Source organism: Triticum urartu, chromosome 3A, assembly GCF_056163025.1.
Source record: "Triticum urartu cultivar PI428250 chromosome 3A, HENAU_Tu73, whole genome shotgun sequence".
NCBI lineage: Eukaryota > Viridiplantae > Streptophyta > Magnoliopsida > Poales > Poaceae > Triticum > Triticum urartu.
Genome location: NC_141875.1, coordinates 91490783 through 91508915, shown reverse-complemented (window position 1 = coordinate 91508915; position 18133 = coordinate 91490783).

Here is an 18133-nt window from a genome sequence, read left to right as displayed (position 1 = left end):
TTGGTTCTCTTGTGAAATCTGGATTCCTTTGCCAAGGCAATTGCACCAGTATTGTCACAAAATATTTTCATTGGACCCGATGCACTAGGTATGACACCTAGATCGGATATGAACTCCTTCATCCAGACTCCTTCGTTCGCTGCTTCCGAAGCAGCTATGTATTCCGCTTCACATGTAGATCCTGCTACGACGCTTTGTTTAGAACTGCACCAACTGACAGCTCCACCGTTTAATGTAAACACGTATCCGGTTTGCGATTTAGAATCATCCGGATCAGTGTCAAAGCTTGCATCAACGTAACCATTTACGACGAGCTCTTTGTCACCTCCATATACGAGAAACATATCCTTTGTCCTTTTCAGGTATTTCAGGATGTTCTTGACCGCTGTCCAATGATCAACTCCTGGATTACTTTGGTACCTCCCTGCTAGACTTATAGCAAGGCACACATCAGGTCTGGTACATAGCATTGCATACATGATAGATCCTATCACTAATGCATAGGGAAGATCTTTCATATTCTCTCTATCTTCTACAGTGGTCGGGCATTGAGTCTTACTCAATTTCATACCTTGTAACACAGGCAAGAATCCTTTCTTTGCTTGATCCATTTTGAACTTCTTCAAAATTTTGTCAAGGTATGTTGTTTGTGAAAGTCCAATTAAGCGTTTTGATCTATCTCTATAGATCTTTATGCCTAATATGTAAGCAGCTTCACCGAGGTCTTTCATTGAAAAACTCTTATTCAAGTATCCCTTTATGCTATCCAGAAATTCTATATCATTTCCAATCAGTAATATGTCATCCACATATAATATCAGAAATGCTACAGAGCTCCCACTCACTTTCTTGTAAATACAGGCTTCTCCAAAAGTCTGTATAAAACCAAATGCTTTGATCACACTATCAAAGCATTTATTCCAACTCCGAGAGGCTTGCACCAGTCCATAAATGGATCGCTGGAGCTTGCACACTTTGTTAGCTCCCTTTGGATCGACAAAACCTTCTGGTTGCATCATATACAACTCTTCTTCCAGAAATCCATTTAGGAATGCAGTTTTGACATCCATCTGCCAAATTTCATAATCATAAAATGCGGCAATTGCTAACATGATTCAGACAGACTTAAGCATCGCTACGGGTGAGAAGGTCTCATTGTAGTCAACCCCTTGAACTTGTCGAAAACCTTTTGCGACAAGTCGAGCTTTGTAGAGAGTAACATTACCGTCAGCGTCAGTCTTTTTCTTGAAGATCCATTTATTCTCAATTGCTTGCCGATCATCGGGCAAGTCAACCAAAGTCCATACTTTGTTCTCATACATGGATCCCATCTCAGATTTCATGGCTTCAAGCCATTTTGCGGAATCTGGGCTCACCATCGCTTCTTCATAGTTCGTAGGTTCATCATGATCTAGTAGCATGACTTCCAGAACAGGATTACCGTACCACTCTGGTGCGGATCTCACTCTGGTTGATCTACGAGGTTCAGTAGTATCTTGATCTGAAGTTTCATGATCATTATCATTAGCTTCCTCCCTAACCGGTGTAGGTGTCACTGAAACAGTTTTCTGTGATGTACTACTTTCCAATAAGGGAGCAGGTACAGTTACCTCGTCAAGTTCTACTTTCCTCCCACTCACTTCTTTTGAGAGAAACTCCTTCTCTAGAAAGTTTCCGAATTTAGCAACAAAAGTCTTGCCTTCAGATCTGTGATAGAAGGTGTATCCAATAGTTTCCTTTGGATATCCTATGAAGACACATTTCTCCGATTTGGGTTCGAGCTTATCAGGTTGAAGCTTTTTCACATAAGCATCGCAGCCCCAAACTTTCAGAAACGACAACTTTGGTTTCTTGCCAAACCACAGTTCATAAGGCGTCGTCTCAACGGATTTTGATGGTGCCCTATTTAACGTGAATGCGGCCGTCTCTAGAGTGTATCCCCAAAACGATAGCGGTAAATCAGTAAGAGACATCATAGATCGCACCATATCTAGTAAAGTATGATTACGACGTTCGGACACACCATTACGCTGTGGTGTTCCGGGTGGCGTGAGTTGCGAAACTATTCCACAATTTTTCAAATGTACACCAAACTCAGAACTCAAATATTCTCCTCCACGATCAGATCGTAGAAACTTTATTTTCTTGTTACGATGATTTTCAACTTCACTCTGAAATTCCTTGAACTTTTCAAATGTTTCAGACTTATGTTTCATTAAGTAGATATACGCATATCTGCTTAAATCATCTGTGAAGGTGAGAAAATAACGATATCCGCCACGAGCCTCAATATTCATCGGACCACATACATCTGTATGTATGATTTCCAACAAATCTGTTGCTCTCTCCATAGTACCGGAGAACGGTGTTATGGTCATCTTGCCCATGAGGCACGGTTCGCAAGTACCAAGTGATTCATAATCAAGTGGTTCCAAAAGTCCATCAGAATGGAGTTTCTTCATGCGCTTTACACCGATATGACCTAAACGGCAGTGCCACAAATAAGTTGCACTCTCATTATCAACTCTGCATCTTTTGGCTTCAACATTATGAATATGTGTGTTACTACTATCGAGATTCAACAAGAATAGACCACTCTTCAAGGGTGCATGACCATAAAAGATATTACTCATATAAATAGAACAACCATTATTCTCTGATTTAAATGAATAACCGTCTCGCATCAAACAAGATCCAGATATAATGTTCATGCTTAACGCTTGCACCAAATAACAATTATTTAGGTCTAATACTAATCCTGAAGGTAGATGTAGAGGTAGCGTGCCGACTGCGATCACATCGACTTTGGAACCGTTTCCCACGCGCATCGTCACCTCGTCCTTAACCAATCTTCGCTTAATCCGTAGTCCCTGTTTCGAGTTGCAAATATTAGCAACAGAACCAGTATCAAATACCTAGGTGCTACTGCGAGCATTAGTAAGGTACACATCAATAACATGTATATCACATATACCTTTGTTCACCTTGCCATCCTTCTTATCCGCCAAATACTTGGGGCAGTTCCGCTTCCAGTGACCAGTCTGCTTGCAATAGAGGCACTCAGTTTCAGGCTTAGGTCCAGGTTTGGGTTTCTTCTCTTGAGTAGCAACTTGCTTGCCGTTCTTTTTGAAGTTCCCCTTCTTCTTCCCTTTGCCCTTTTTCTTGAAACTAGTGGTCTTGTTGACCATCAACACTTGATGCTCCTTCTTGATTTCTACCTCCGCAGCTTTCAGCATTGCGAAGAGTTCGGGAATGGTCTTGTTCATCCCTTGCATATTATAGTTCATCACGAAGCTCTTGTAGCTTGGTGGCAGTGATTGAAGAATTCTGTCAATGACGCAATCATCTGGAAGATTAACTCCCAATTGAATCAAGTGATTATTATACCCAGACATTTTGAGTATATGCTCACTGACAGAACTGTTCTCCTCCATCTTGCAGCTATAGAATTTATTGGAGACTTCATATCTCTCAATCCGGGCATTTGCTTGAAATATTAACTTCAACTCCTGGAACATCTCATATGCTCCATGACGTTCAAAACGTCGTTGAAGTCCCGATTCTAAGCCGTAAAGCATGGCACACTGAACTATTGAGTAGTCATCAGCTTTACTCTGCCAGACGTTCATAACATCCGGCGTTGCTCCTGCAGCAGGCCTGGCACCCAGCGGTGCTTCCAGGACGTAATTCTTCTGTGCAGCAATGAGGATAATCCTGAAGTTACGGACCCAGTCCGTGTAATTGCTACCATCATCTTTCAACTTTGCTTTCTCAAGGAACGCATTAAAATTCAACAGAACAACAGCACGAGCCATCTATCTACAATCAAACATAAACAAGCAAGATACTAATCAGGTACTAAGTTTCATGATAAATTTAAGTTCAGTTAATCAAATTAATTAAAGAACTCCCACTTAGATAGACATCCCTCTAATCCTCTAAGTGATTACGTGATCCAAATCAACTAAACCATAACCGATCATCACGTGAGATGTAGTAGTTTTCAATGGTGAACATCGTTATGTTGATCATATCTACTATATGATTCACGCTCGACCTTTCGGTCTCCATGTTCCGAGGCCATATCTGTATATGCTTGGCTCGTCAAGTATAACCTAAGTATTCCGCGTGTGCAACTGTTTTGCACCCGTTGTATTTGAACGTAGAACCTATCACACCCGATCATCACGTGGTGTCTCAGCACGAAGAACTTTCGCAACGGTGCATACTCAGGGAGAACACTTCTTGATAATTTAGTGAGAGATCATCTTATAATGCTACCGTCAATCAAAGCAAGATAACATGCATAAAAGGATAAACATCACATGCAATCAATATAAGTGATATGATATGGCCATCATCATCTTGTGCTTGTGATCTCCATCTCCGAAGCACCGTCATGATCACCATCATCACCGGCGTGACACCTTGATCTCCATCGTAGCATCGTTGTCGTCTCGCCAAGCTTATGCTTCTACGACTATCACTACCGCTTAGTAATAAAGTAAAGCATTACATCGCGATTGCATTGCATACAATAAAGCTACAACCATATGGCTCCTGCCAGTTGCTGATAACTCGGTTACAAAACATGATCATCTCATACAATAAAATTCAGCATCATGTCTTGACCATATCACATCACAACATGCCCTGCAAAAACAAGTTAGACATCCTCTACTTTGTTGTTGAAAGTTTTACGTGGCTGCTACGGGCTTAAGCAAGAACCAATCTCACCTACGCATCAAAACCACAACGATAGTTTGTTAAATAGACTCTGTTTTAACCTTCGGAAGGACCGGGCGTAGCCATACTTGGTTCAACTAAAGTTGGAGAGACAGTCGCCCGCAAGCCACCTATGTGCAAAGAACGTCGGGGGAACCGGTCTCGCGTAAGCGTACGCGTAATGTTGGTCCGGGTCGTCTCGTCCAACAATGCCGCCGAACCAAAGTATGACATGCTGGTAGGCAGTATGACTTATATCGCCCACAACTCACTTGTGTTCTACTCGTGCATATAACATCAACATAAATAACCTAGGCTCGGATGCCACTGTTGGGTTTCGTAGTAATTTCAAAAAAATTCCTACGCACACGCAAGATCATGTGATGCATAGCAACGAGAGGGGAGAGTGCTGTCTACGTACCCACGCAGACCGACTGCGGAAGCGTTGACACAACGTAGAGGAAGTAGTCATACGTCTTCACGATCCAACCGATCAAGCACCAAAACTATGGCACCTCCGAGTTCGAGCACACGTTCAGCTCGATGACGATCCCCGGATTCCGATCCAGCAAAGTGTCGGGGAAGAGTTCCATCAGCACGATGGCGTGGTGACGATCTTGATGTACTACAGCAGCAGGGCTTCGCCTAAACTCCGCTACAGTATTATCGAGGACTATAGTGGCTGGGGGCACCGCACACGGCTAAGGAATAGATCACGTGGATCAACTTGTGTGTTTCTGGGGTGCCTCTGCCTCAGTATATAAAGGATCAGAGGGGGGGAGGCTGGCCGGCCACAGGAGGCGCGCCAGGAGAGTCCTACTCCCTCTGGGAGTAGGATTCCCCCCCCCCCCCCAATCCTAGTTGGAATAGGACTCCTTGAGGGGGGAAAGAGAGAGAGGGGGCCGGCCACCTCTCCTAGTCCTAATAGGACTAGGGGAAGGGGGGAGGCGCACAGCCACCTTGGGCTGCCCCTTTCTCCTTTCCACTAAAGCCCACTAAGGCCCATATAGCTCCCGGGGTGTTCCGGTAACCTCCCGGTACTCCGGTAAAATCCCGATTTCACCCGGAACACTTCCGATATCCAAACATAGGGTTCCAATATATCAATCTTTACGTCTCGACCATTTCGAGACTCCTCGTCATGTCCGTGATCACATCCGGGACTCCGAACAACCTTCGGTACATCAAAATGCATAAACTCATAATAACTGTCATCGTAACCTTAAGCGTGCGGACCCTACGGGTTCGAGAACAATGTAGACATGACCGAGACACGTCTCCGGTCAATAACCAATAGCGGGACCTGGATGCCCATATTGGCTCCTACATATTCTACGAAGATCTTTATCGGTCAGATCGCATAACAACATACGTTGTTCCCTTTGTCATCGGTATGTTACTTGCCCAAGATTCGATCGTCGGTATCCCATACCTAGTTCAATCTCGTTACCGGCAAGTCTCTTTACTCGTTCTGTAATACATCATCCCGCAACTAACTCATTAGTTGCAATGCTTGCAAGGCTTATGTGATGTGCATTGCCGAGAGGGCCCAGAGATACCTCTCCGACAATCGGAGTGACAAAACCTAATCTCGAAATACGCCAACCCAACATGTACCTTTGGAGACACCTGTAGTACTCCTTTATAATCACCCAGTTACGTTGTGACGTTTCGTAGTACCCAAAGTGTTCCTCCGGTAAACGGGAGTTGCATAATCTCATAGTTACAGGAACATGTATAAGTCATGAAGAAAGCAATAGCAACATACTAAACGATCGGGTGCTAAGCTAATGGAATGGGTCATGTCAATCAGATCATTCTATTAATGATGTGACCCCGTTAATCAAATAACAACTCATTGTTCATGGTTAGGAAACATAACCATCTTTGATTAACGAGCTAGTCAAGTAGAGGCATACTAGTGACACTTTGTTTGTCTATGTATTCACACATGTATTATGTTTCCGGTTAATACAATTCTAGCATGAATAATAAACCTTTTATCATGATTATAAGGAAATAAATAATAACTTTATTATTGCCTCTAGGGCATATTTCCTTCAAAGGGAGGTAGAGAGGAAGGGGGAACCATGTATTCAGGGCGCGCTTGTCTCAAATGCGAGGGAATTTACAAACTTAGCCCCCGTTTCAAATTTCTACTACATCACAGCAACACTAGTTGGTTGGGGATAGGACGGTAATCTCGCATACACCGATTATTTGCCGACGAGTGTTTGTTTTTGGCGCCCACCGTGTATGAATATGAATCAGGGAGGGAGTCGATTTTGGCGAGGACACACTGTGTTTTGGTGCCCACCGTGTATGAATTCGGGTGAGAGGCGGCTACGTCACGTTTGGGTGAAATTACAAACCTACCCCTATCGAAACCTATAGAAATCCAGCATATAGGCTTTGTGTGGCAGGGATAGGCAGCAGTGATTTCCATCTCGCAGATTTTGGTTCCGGGCGGTTACTGCGAGTTTCCCCACTTCGTTCCAATTTTGCAGAGTGCATGTTTACCATGCCAACTCAATTCGAATCCCGTTTGTATTCTATTTTTTTCAGGCGGGATCCATTTTCAATTGGAATTACATTCTATATGCATCATTTTTTATATATACTTTCAAAAACACAACACCATTTATACATAAATATGGTTTACAAATGGCATGATCTCAGATTCATAAGGTTGTATCCATCAATTTGGATTTTCAAATATTTGAAACCACTTTATGTTGAAATCCAATGTATGCATTCCTCGCTAACTGTCTTCAATTAATGTGTGTTTCATGCGGGTTTTTTTTACTTCTCAAACATGTATAATGTGTTTCACACACGGAACATATAGTGTAATCCCGTTTAGACATTAATTGCATATAAACCATGCATTGTTTGTAATTGAAGAATCTATGGATCACCAATATTGATAAACTATATAACATTACACGCGTGCCCAAATTCAAATGAACATGCATGTTTGATACACCAATTTGCGTTATGATATTATCGATGTCGTGATCTCCAGTTTAAATATTTGAATCCCCTTTAATCTAGATATTCGTCTCATATAGCTATCACTCATGCTTATATAGGACTATCTCTCTGGACCTATACGCGTTCATCGTCTCTCAGGTATCTCTCGTGCTACCTGTATGTCGACAATGATCTTTTATCTTCGTAATACACTGACGGGACTCTCTCCCTCGACCTTCATCAATCTATCTCTCTCTAAGTATATCTCGCTCCCTGCTATGTGTCTCTAACTATGATTCTTCATGTGGAATCTCTTTCTCTCACACAAACACAAAACTTTGTCTTCCGGGGTCTCATTTCTCTCTACTATTCCCATGTGTGCCACTCGCACACCCCTCATACAGAGATGTCTTTCGCTCCTTAGATATGAGAACCTACGACTCTTCCTCATCAATATCTCTTTCTCACACACAAACACAAACTCTGTCTCCTAGGGTCTCATATTTCTCCATTGTTCTCTTGTATGTCACTCACACACACCTTCTCTCCCTAGAGATATCTTGTGTTCCCTCGTATGTCTCTCTAGCTATCACTCTCGTTGTGAAATATCTTTCTCTCTCGCAGACACAAAACTCCGTCTCTCTGGATCTCATTTCTCTCTGATATCTGTTTGTATGTGACTCACACGCACCCTCTCTCTATCTCTCTCACACCCACACACATAATCCAGCCTTCTGATCCACTCGACTCCTATCTCTAACGCACACTAGCTAGCATCTTTATCTTTCTATTTATCTGTTTCTCCATCAACCTTCTTTCTCGCCCTCACTCTTGATTCCTATCACGCACACTACATTTGTTTCTCTCTACATGCAGTCAAGTGCCCTTTCACACACATATATAACTTCACCCTTTGAACCACCCGATGGTCATCTCCAACACCCAAACTAGCGGATGTCCCTCTAGCTAGCATCTCCATCTCTGTATCTATCTATAGTTTATCCGTCAACATTTCTTTCTCGCACGGAGTCTTGCTTCCTATCACCCACACTATATATGCCTCTCCATACATATGCATTTATAGGTTGGTCTCTTTTGCACAATCGTTGCGGCTCACTCCCTCTGCTCGCCATAGATGCATGCTCCAGCCCACGCCACTATCACTTAAATACAAAAACACATGCTCAATTGTTGGGACTTCTTCCATGCATTCTCACATGCATGCATATTGTCATACCGATCCGTCTCTCCCATGTCGTTGATCTTATGACTTATGTCTTCTTTCTTTTATCTCGATCATGCGCGCGCGCACACACACACATCCCACGTATACATGTATACCTCTCACACATGCACGTTCAAGGTCTCTATGTCTCCATATGTAGTTAATTACCCTCAATCCTAACGCCACATCGAATCGTTCTCCTCTTTTGTGCACATAACTTCTGCCTGGATGGGTAAAACACACACTCACACTTAACAATCTCCTTCTAGCTACCCCCCCCCTCTCACTCTTCCCCTATATCCCCGAAACCAATAAGACCATCCCTTAGTTTAATTCCCGCCTACATGCACCATCAATATATAGTAGTCTTCCTCGGTGTCTCTCGAACAAACACGTTCTCTCGAAGTCGACTCCTCTCACGCGCACACACCTTCTCTTCCCTCTCTACGGGCATTTTCTCTCTCGCACCCCATCGTTGGTGGCCTCTGCCATACACATCACCTCTCTATGATGAAAGCCATGCACATTTAAATTACATCCTCCATAGAGGACCCCGCGACACACACACACACGCACCCCCCAACACACACACACACTAAGACTCCATCTCTCTCTCTCTCTCTCTCACACACACAGAAACACACACACACGCAAGCACGCACGCCCCCCCACACACACACACTAAGACTCCATCTCTCTCCCTCTCTCTCACACACACACAAACTAAGACTCCATCTCTCTCCTCTCTCTCTCTCTCTCACACACACACACTAAGACTCCATCTCACACACACATGCTCTAGGCGGAGCATTTGTTCCTACCACCCTTCATCCAACCTTACCCGTATGATAAACAATCACCTTTATTTACTTGCATAACATGGACAAATTCCACTTTACTTTAGTAGTCAGCAAACTTATCATCTGTACCCTTATAAAAAAACGAGTTGGTGGTGATGGTGTGCCTGCCATCTTGTAATACAGACCGTATGATCTATATCTGAGTATAGAAAGCAAACTATGATAATTTTACAAAAGATACCGGCACCTCTCTCCACATCATTATCTCTCGCAACCTCATTGCTCAGCAATTAAAAAAGGAATAAGTCTCTGGAACAATCTAGCATGCATGGTGGCCGCTGCCGCCTACCGGCGCCATCCATCCCCATGCCTCCGCCCATTCCGACCACCAGTCACCACCACGCTCCACTCCTCCTCGCCTTATCTCTCATCTTTCATTTTTCGATGACATTCTCGAGATACCAGTTTTCCGATAAAATTCTTGAGATATCACTAGTTTTTACACATGGGATTACTCCTGCATGGGTCAATCACAACAGGTGTTCTGTAAAAAATGCATATTGATGTTCCATGCAATGCACGAGAATATTGCTTGTAATTATATAACGCAAATCACGAGCAGGAAGTGACATTTTTTTGACACAACCACGTTAACATGTCCACGTAAATCACTAGCTAAAGTAAATACCATTATACTTATATCCCAATGCAAAAGGTTGAGTACATGTCCGAAGAGTAGAGTCGCACACACGCACTCTGTCTCTCAGAATCTCTCTCTCACACACACCAGTTACGTGACACCCACTTAAGCAGACACGTATGTTACAATTTGTGCACCCGCGGGTACATGTGATGCTGCGCATTTATTTAAGCCGGAAGGCGAACCCAAACAGTAGCTGCATTCATTCCCCTCCCGCTGCCTCTTCTCTGGTCGCCGTCGCCCGATTGCCATGGGCCGGCCGAAGGTAACAACATACGCCATACTCCCGCCGAAGCGGCGCTTTAATATGGAAATTTTAGTGGTCATGCATGCATCTTTTTGTGCTAGCACTCCTATATAAGGGTTGAGCGGTCGCTTCCCGCGGACGTGCGCGGGCGGTGGAAGAGGAAGGAGAAGGGAAGCGGGCTGTGGAGTAACGTTTTTTACCACAATTTCTTAGGAAACTGAGTGCGATAATTGAGTAGTTTTGCAAACTACCAGTACTACACCTAAAACGGTTCAAAACCTATACTCCCTTGCCAGCGCACGCTTCCCGCGTGAAACAGTCAGCGTCCCCCTGGAGCGTCAGTGCCGCATTAATGCCCGGCCAGAGCGGAGGCGACCTCTCACTGGCGCAGGCTTTGAAGTGGCGTGACGGCCGAGAGAGCCCCGCTTCCCAGTGCACGCGACTGCTCCGCGTCAAGACTGGCCATAGGCCCTGTCTGGATCCATGGGTTAGAGTTAGTTTGAGCTAGTTGGGGCTCAAATAGCCCTAAACTATCCAAGCATGAGGGTTTAAATTGGAGCAAGTTGCACCGAACCCACCAAAAAAAACTATCCCACCCAAGAGGTGCTAACTGGAGATAGTTCTCATTGGGACCACTGAAGAATCACTTTTCTCTCCCCATGAAGTGCGTTTATTGTCAATCTAACCCTGTCACCCAAACACCTCTTTGGCTACAGTTAGTTCAGGGTTAGTCAAGAGTTAGTCTAACCTCTAGCTAAGTTAGAGTATCAAACAGGAGCAGTATAGGACATGCAAGTTGCTCAAAGCAAACAGGAAAATTCATACGTGAAAGGATTTTTTTTCTTTTTGAAAACGGAACATGAAAGGAATTTTTTTAGAATGCTCTTGGCATGTCGCTAACATGTGATAGTTAACCGACCTCAATAGATGGCAGAAACGCCAGCCCGCCGCACTTTGATAGAGACGAGGAGGGAGAAGCGATACAGGCTGCTGGATTACTAGAGATAGGTGTCGCATAGAAGCAAAGAAATATGGTGATAGCGTGGGTTAGCCATGTACTAGTATGATACTACACTGGGCTGCCGTGTTTCGTACTCTTCCGGTCCACTGTGGAGATGATTGGTTAATTTTATATCGCTGAATAATATTAAATATTATGAGTGCAGACGCTCCACCACGAGGTTCCTTGCTCCTTCTCGGTCGTTCGGAATCTATGTTCTTCCACTCTATTTTTTTACGTGAGCTTTGTTCATCCTTTTGCCAACACGCGAGACATCTAGCATCAAGGTGCACGTGTTATGCAAGGACCGTTCCATCTATATGAAGAACACGTGGGACTGGAACTACGAGACGAACATGTACCCAGGAGTGGACGTACGAACCTGAGTAATGTAGCGCAGTAAGTGAAGTAGAAAGGCACAAATGGTATGAACATGCGTGGCATATAGGGTGTGTTTGGTTGCGTTCTCGTCTCAGCATAGTTGTTCCCTCTTCATGCATGCTCAACTCAACCCCCTCTTCATGCATGCTCTCTTCATGCATGCTTGTAGTGTATTTGTGCTAAACTAGTGTGGACTCATGCACCGTCCATACACTCTACCAAACACCCAAAAGTAGGTCGAGAAGGGAACTCTTGGGCGGCATTTGTCTCTTACTACGTACTACCACTAAATTTTGTACGTGCAATGCACGGTGATGTTATGGAGTACGTGCCTAAGTACACTACTACTACTATATTAGTTGGAGGCACATATTAACTTTTATATTTGTTTACGTGTATGCCCCGAGACCTTCCAACTAGACGTGTCTTTGTCTCCAGGTCGCACTTTGTATCGTTCATACCACTAAGTACTACTACGTGTGGTCTCCGACCTAGAAGTGGAAGAAGTGGAGATGCTCTACCATGCTATTTTTTTACGCTGGGCTCTACCACGCTGTTCATGTCCCACTCCTTTCGCAGACGTGTGGGACATCCAGCACGTGCCGTGTTTGGCACCCTTCGTCGTAAGAGTTGAAACGCTAGCATTCATCAGAAATAAAAAATAATTATAAATCGGCAGTGATACTAATTTTTTTGCGAACCAATCAGCAGCGATACTATACCACGCGGTTTCCTTGCTCCTCGATATCGGAAAGAATACTTCTGTTCGCCAACATGTGGGACCTCGACCATCCTGGTCCACTTTCCATGCACGCAGCACTCCAAGGGAGTCACCCAGGTCGTCGCGCTGCAGTAACAATGACTAATGAGCCGTCAAATCACAGGCCCACTTCCCACTTTGAAGTTGCTTGGACGAAGGAACCATCATGACTTCGTTGAATTCCGCTTCTTGAAGAAAACTACTGTACCAGCAGTACTGCTAGCTATAGTAGTTACTCCAACAGAGGCCTCCTTTCGTTCATAGGATAGGAATATGAAAAATCATAGGAAGTGAGATGACATGCATCTCAATTCCTATAGAGAAAGAGATGTCATTTGATGCTTAGGATAGGAATTTTTCCATTTAGTATAGGCTAATGTACTGGTAATTTGCTCTAAAAACTACAGTAGTAACTAGTAGTACTGGTACATGCTCGTACTCAGACACACACACACACACACACACTAACTACTAGTACTACTACTTCTCACATGCTGGCCAGACGCCGTCGTTCTCCTTCCCGGCTTTGTCGGCGACACCCCACCGTACTTGGATCTCCGCCGACCTCTCCGCGGCAGCGCGTGCGTCCTTTTCTTTCTTGCGGCGGCGGGCCTCTCTTTTCTTGAGTGCTTTCTGACTTTTCCGCTCCCTCTGTGCGGCTTTGGCCACCTCTTGCTCTACCGCCCATTCGGCCTTGGCATCTTCAAATTCCTCCCACATAGTTGTGAGGTCGCGACCGGCGATGAACTCGGCACGACGGGATGCCATCGCTTCCCTACCATTTTGTGTGTGGTCGTGGGCGGCGAGGAACTCGGCACGGCGGGATGCCATCACTGCCTTACCGATTAGTGTGCGGCGCGGTGGCATGAACGATGCTTGGTGAGAGCTCTGGGGTGGAGTGGCCGGACAACCGTATAGTGCATTGGTTTGTCAAGAGCTCAAGGACAGAAGACAAAGAAAATTTGGATTCCCCTTCAATCATGGTCATTTACTACCGAGTAAAATGCATTGGCGGTCATCGAACTTGTCTTGATAGCTCACTTTGATCATTGTATACGAGATATGGTGATTATATGGTCACTGGCTCAGCGTATAGCTCCGTATTTGTCTGGTTGACCAGTCAAACAGTCCGCATGCGCCTCATCAGCTCGTGTTCTTTATCTATCTATGCGGGCCTACCTGTCAATGGAGAAAGAAATACTGTAAAAACCAAAATTATGCTAGAGTCCGGACCGCTTCCGGAGCCCGCTCTCACCGCCCTGGCCCCTCGAGACGCCAGCTGCCCGCCGCATGCTTGCATAGCAAGTAGTACTCCTTATGTGGAGGAGAGAGAGGCATTGACAAAGTCAAGGAGTGGGCTCTGCAAGAGCCCGTCTCTACATGTGCTCCTAGGTATAAAAAATAATTCTAAAAAAAGGCATAAAAACAATTGTGTCTTAAAAAAGAAAGGTAAAAAACATTTGAGAGGAAATAGATAGAGAGAAAGTGAGAAAAAGTTGTAACCTGGGCATTACATGAGGAAGGGGGGAGTGGTGCACATGCCAAGTTCACTGGGCTGCCGTGTTTCACACTCCTCCGTCGTAACAGTGGACACAATAGCTTTCATCAAAAATAAACAATGAATACTTGTTGCTCGTCCTCTATATCGGAAAGAATACTTTCATTCACCAACATGTGGGACGTCGACCATCCTGGTCCACCTGCCATGCACAAAATTATCCTGGTCTACCCCGGTCGTATCGCAGGCCCAACCTTTCCCACTGTAAGTTGTTCGGATGAAGGAACCATCATGACTTCGTTGAATTCCGCTTCTTCAAGAAAACTTACTGTACCCGCAATACTGCTTCCACACGCGAAGACTGGACGACACTGTACCACGTCATATCACTGAAACCCACTAGGGCAAACTAGCCCGCCTAGGTCATCTATTTTGGAACGGAGGGAGTATGTCACTGCAGCACTATGATTTTGTGTTGCACGTCATATCACTGAAACCCGCTAGGCCAAACTAGCCCGCCTAGGTCATCGATCGCTAAGCCTACAATTTCAGGAGCTAGGGCTATTGGTCGATCGACGAGGGATAAGTATAAGCGTACCACGAGCTCATCAGCCGCAACGTTTTTCTTCAGTGAGTGTTTTGCAAGTACTATAGCTCGCACAGTAGCTAGCCTACTAACACCAAGAATCATCAAACAAGCCCTACTGATATGATAAACAGTTCAAACTTACATCTAATCATGCCATATATTACATCAAAAGCTGGTGAGGATACATCTGTTTCCATAACTCCGAGAGGGTTCACATGATTCATCGCATGATTCACTATCAAACAAAAGTAGCAAGATCCGCCCACACAAGACAGTGCACTATCCCTAAGATGGTTTGATAACACGTATCATTCTGGTAATTAAACACAGGGCAATGCAAACTACCCTGAAGGATTAGACCGACCAACTATTTCTTGCCATCGATCTCTCGGGCAATGACTACACCACGAACAGCGGCATGGGAATCGATTTCTGGGGCTATGTCCGCAGGACTGACCGCGACATCGGAAACGATCTCTGGGGCGATGTCCACTGGATGGACAGCGGCATCGGAATCGATCTCCGGGGCGATGCCAACAGGACGGGCCACGACATCGGAATCATCAAGGACGTCCACCGGCACCTGCACAACCCTAACATATTAGCAAGCACATTGCAAATAATCAAAAACCACAACTATGGTAATAAGCCATTATTTTTTACCTTGTGCAGCTCACCGGGGGATCTCATCCCTCCGGGGGCCATCTCCTCGTCCTCGATGGGGGCCACCACCTTGCCAGGGGAATACTGCTTCTCAACGGCGACTATCTCCTCAAACTCGGTCTTGAGCCTCACATAGGTGGCAATCAGAGTTCCTGGGGTAGGCATGGTGGGGCCCTTGCCGTTCTTCCAACTTCCTTTGAGGAGTTCATCCGCCAACGTCCTCAACTCTTTGGCCAATGCTTGTTTCTTGGAGTTCTTCGTCTCCATGGGTTGGCCCGCCAACATGGTCAACTCGTTGGTCGGTGCTCGCTTCCTGGAGATCGCTGTCTCCAGTGGGTTGTCCGCCGGCAAATCTTTGCCTAGTGCTCTAGGATCCATCAATGAACTGACAAACAAAAAGCAATCGAAAGAAAACCACAATCGCAATGAAAACGGGAAAATAATAGGATGTGAGAATCGGTTGGTGCTTCGCAAAAAGAAGATTCTTGGAATGAAAATATAGCAGCATAACTGATTCGCCCACCTTTCCTTCATCGGTACAGAAGAAAAATGGCAGAAGTGAGTAGCATGGAGTGAGGTTTTCTTGAAGAAAGGGAAGAAAGGGCTTGAACGAGCGTTCCAGCGAAATGATGGTTGCTTCGTCCAGTCCAACTTGGAGGCCACCTTACCACTGCTGATAAAGGTGTGGGTTTTGTGATATGACGGGTCATGACGGCCACACCGGGGTTACAGGTGAGTCTCAACTGTAGCACCTCACTGTGATTTCGTGGATGGCACGCGGGCCCGGATGCTTTGAAATGTCCCGCATGTAGATAGAGCGGCTAGTCATATAGGAGTGCTCAATATTGTGCACCGCGACCAAGGCGAAGAGGAAAACGAGAGAACTACGTAATTAATGCATGAGTTTAATTAGGGTAGTTTTGTAAAGTACGATATACATTCCTCCGATCACAAAATGCCTTGGTTCATGAGATTTGAGATTTGAGCCCTATAAACCGGAAGGGAAGGAGTACTGCACACGGTGTAGTCTAGTCACTTGTTGAAATCTCTAGAAAGGCAAATACTCCTTTCCGGTTTACAGGGCTATACTACTCACCCCATCTAGGTGTGTAAGTCATCTTAGGCTAGCCATAGTGGGAGTAACTTAGCTAGTAACATAGCGCACTCCAAGAATTTTTTGCTTATGTGGCAAGTAATTAATGAGAGGTGGTAACATAATATGTTACTATAACATAGCACTTTTCAAGATAAGATGAGTCTACAAGCTAATAAATGAAGCCATCTAAAATACTACTATTATGTTACTTTGCATTATGAAGGTAGTAATTTAGTCTAGTGTCATATGCATGACACTAGTCTAAGTTACTCCCCACTATGACCAGCCTTACGAAATCCAAATAGTCCCAAAACACTTAGGCGCGGTGCATTAACTTCTACCTTGTTTCTTGTTTCTTGACATATCAACCAATAAGAGATGAGAGGTGTGCATGCTTTTAATGACTTGCAATGGCTAGTTCATTGCATGCAATGCTATTAATTAGCAAATAAACATTGGTGACCCCAGGAGGAAATGGTGCTAAGCATGTGGACCTATGCAGAATGAGTATCAACCAATGGATAATGGAGTTTAATTGTTAAACAATAGCAATTTTTTCTCATGCAAGAGCCTAGCTAGTACTCCAAGGAACCGCACCACGCAAGCGTTCGCAACTGCCACGTTCGGGTTGCGCTTGGCTCTTCGCCTCTTTGAGAAGACGAACAATAATGATTACTCCTACTTCTACAGTATCGAATCCACTGCTGCATGTCCGTCCTCCTCGTGCGGGAGGGATAGAGAAATCTTCAACTTACTGCTCCTGCCTTTGCGTCCATGACAAGTGGGACCAACAGGTGGTTGGCCCTCCTGTCATGCAGCCAAAGGCAGGTGCAGTTAAGGCACCGGAGCTCAGTCCACGAGGGAGAGGGCGTTGTAGTAATGAAATTTCTCGGTCTTGTACGAGTTGACGAAGATAGGGGTTGCTTGCTTGCTAGGGTTGCTCCCTATGTATATATAGGCCGGAGCCTCCGCGCTTGCTTGCTAGGGTTGCTCTATTCACACACTCTCATCCTCTCCAGATTTAAACAAGATAGGGGTAGTAACACTGTCTATCTCCCTTCAAAAAACACTGGCTTTCTATCCTCACCGCTGGTTACAGATCCGGACGTATCCCCCTCCGCCGGTGAAGGGGAGGAGGGGCAGCATTTAGGCCGTCATCGACAGTGAGGGAGGAGACCCACTGTCGGCCGCACCGTTATCTCTGGCCGAGCGCCGGCGCGGGAGGTCCTCCGATCCATTCGTCGTTGCCTGTGGGCGGATCTGGCCTCCCGCCGCCCACCTATCCACATCCCGACGACCTTCAGGTATATCTTCGTTCGAAACCGCCTTAGCTCTACTTCCCCAGCTCGCTACATCGCTGCATGTGCATCATTTTCTACCTCTCAGCCCCTCTCAATCGGATGGTCCAATGTCACATTTTTTTTTCTTCTATTGTTAGAGGTAAAGCTACTTCATGGAGTCGAATCTTGTACTCCC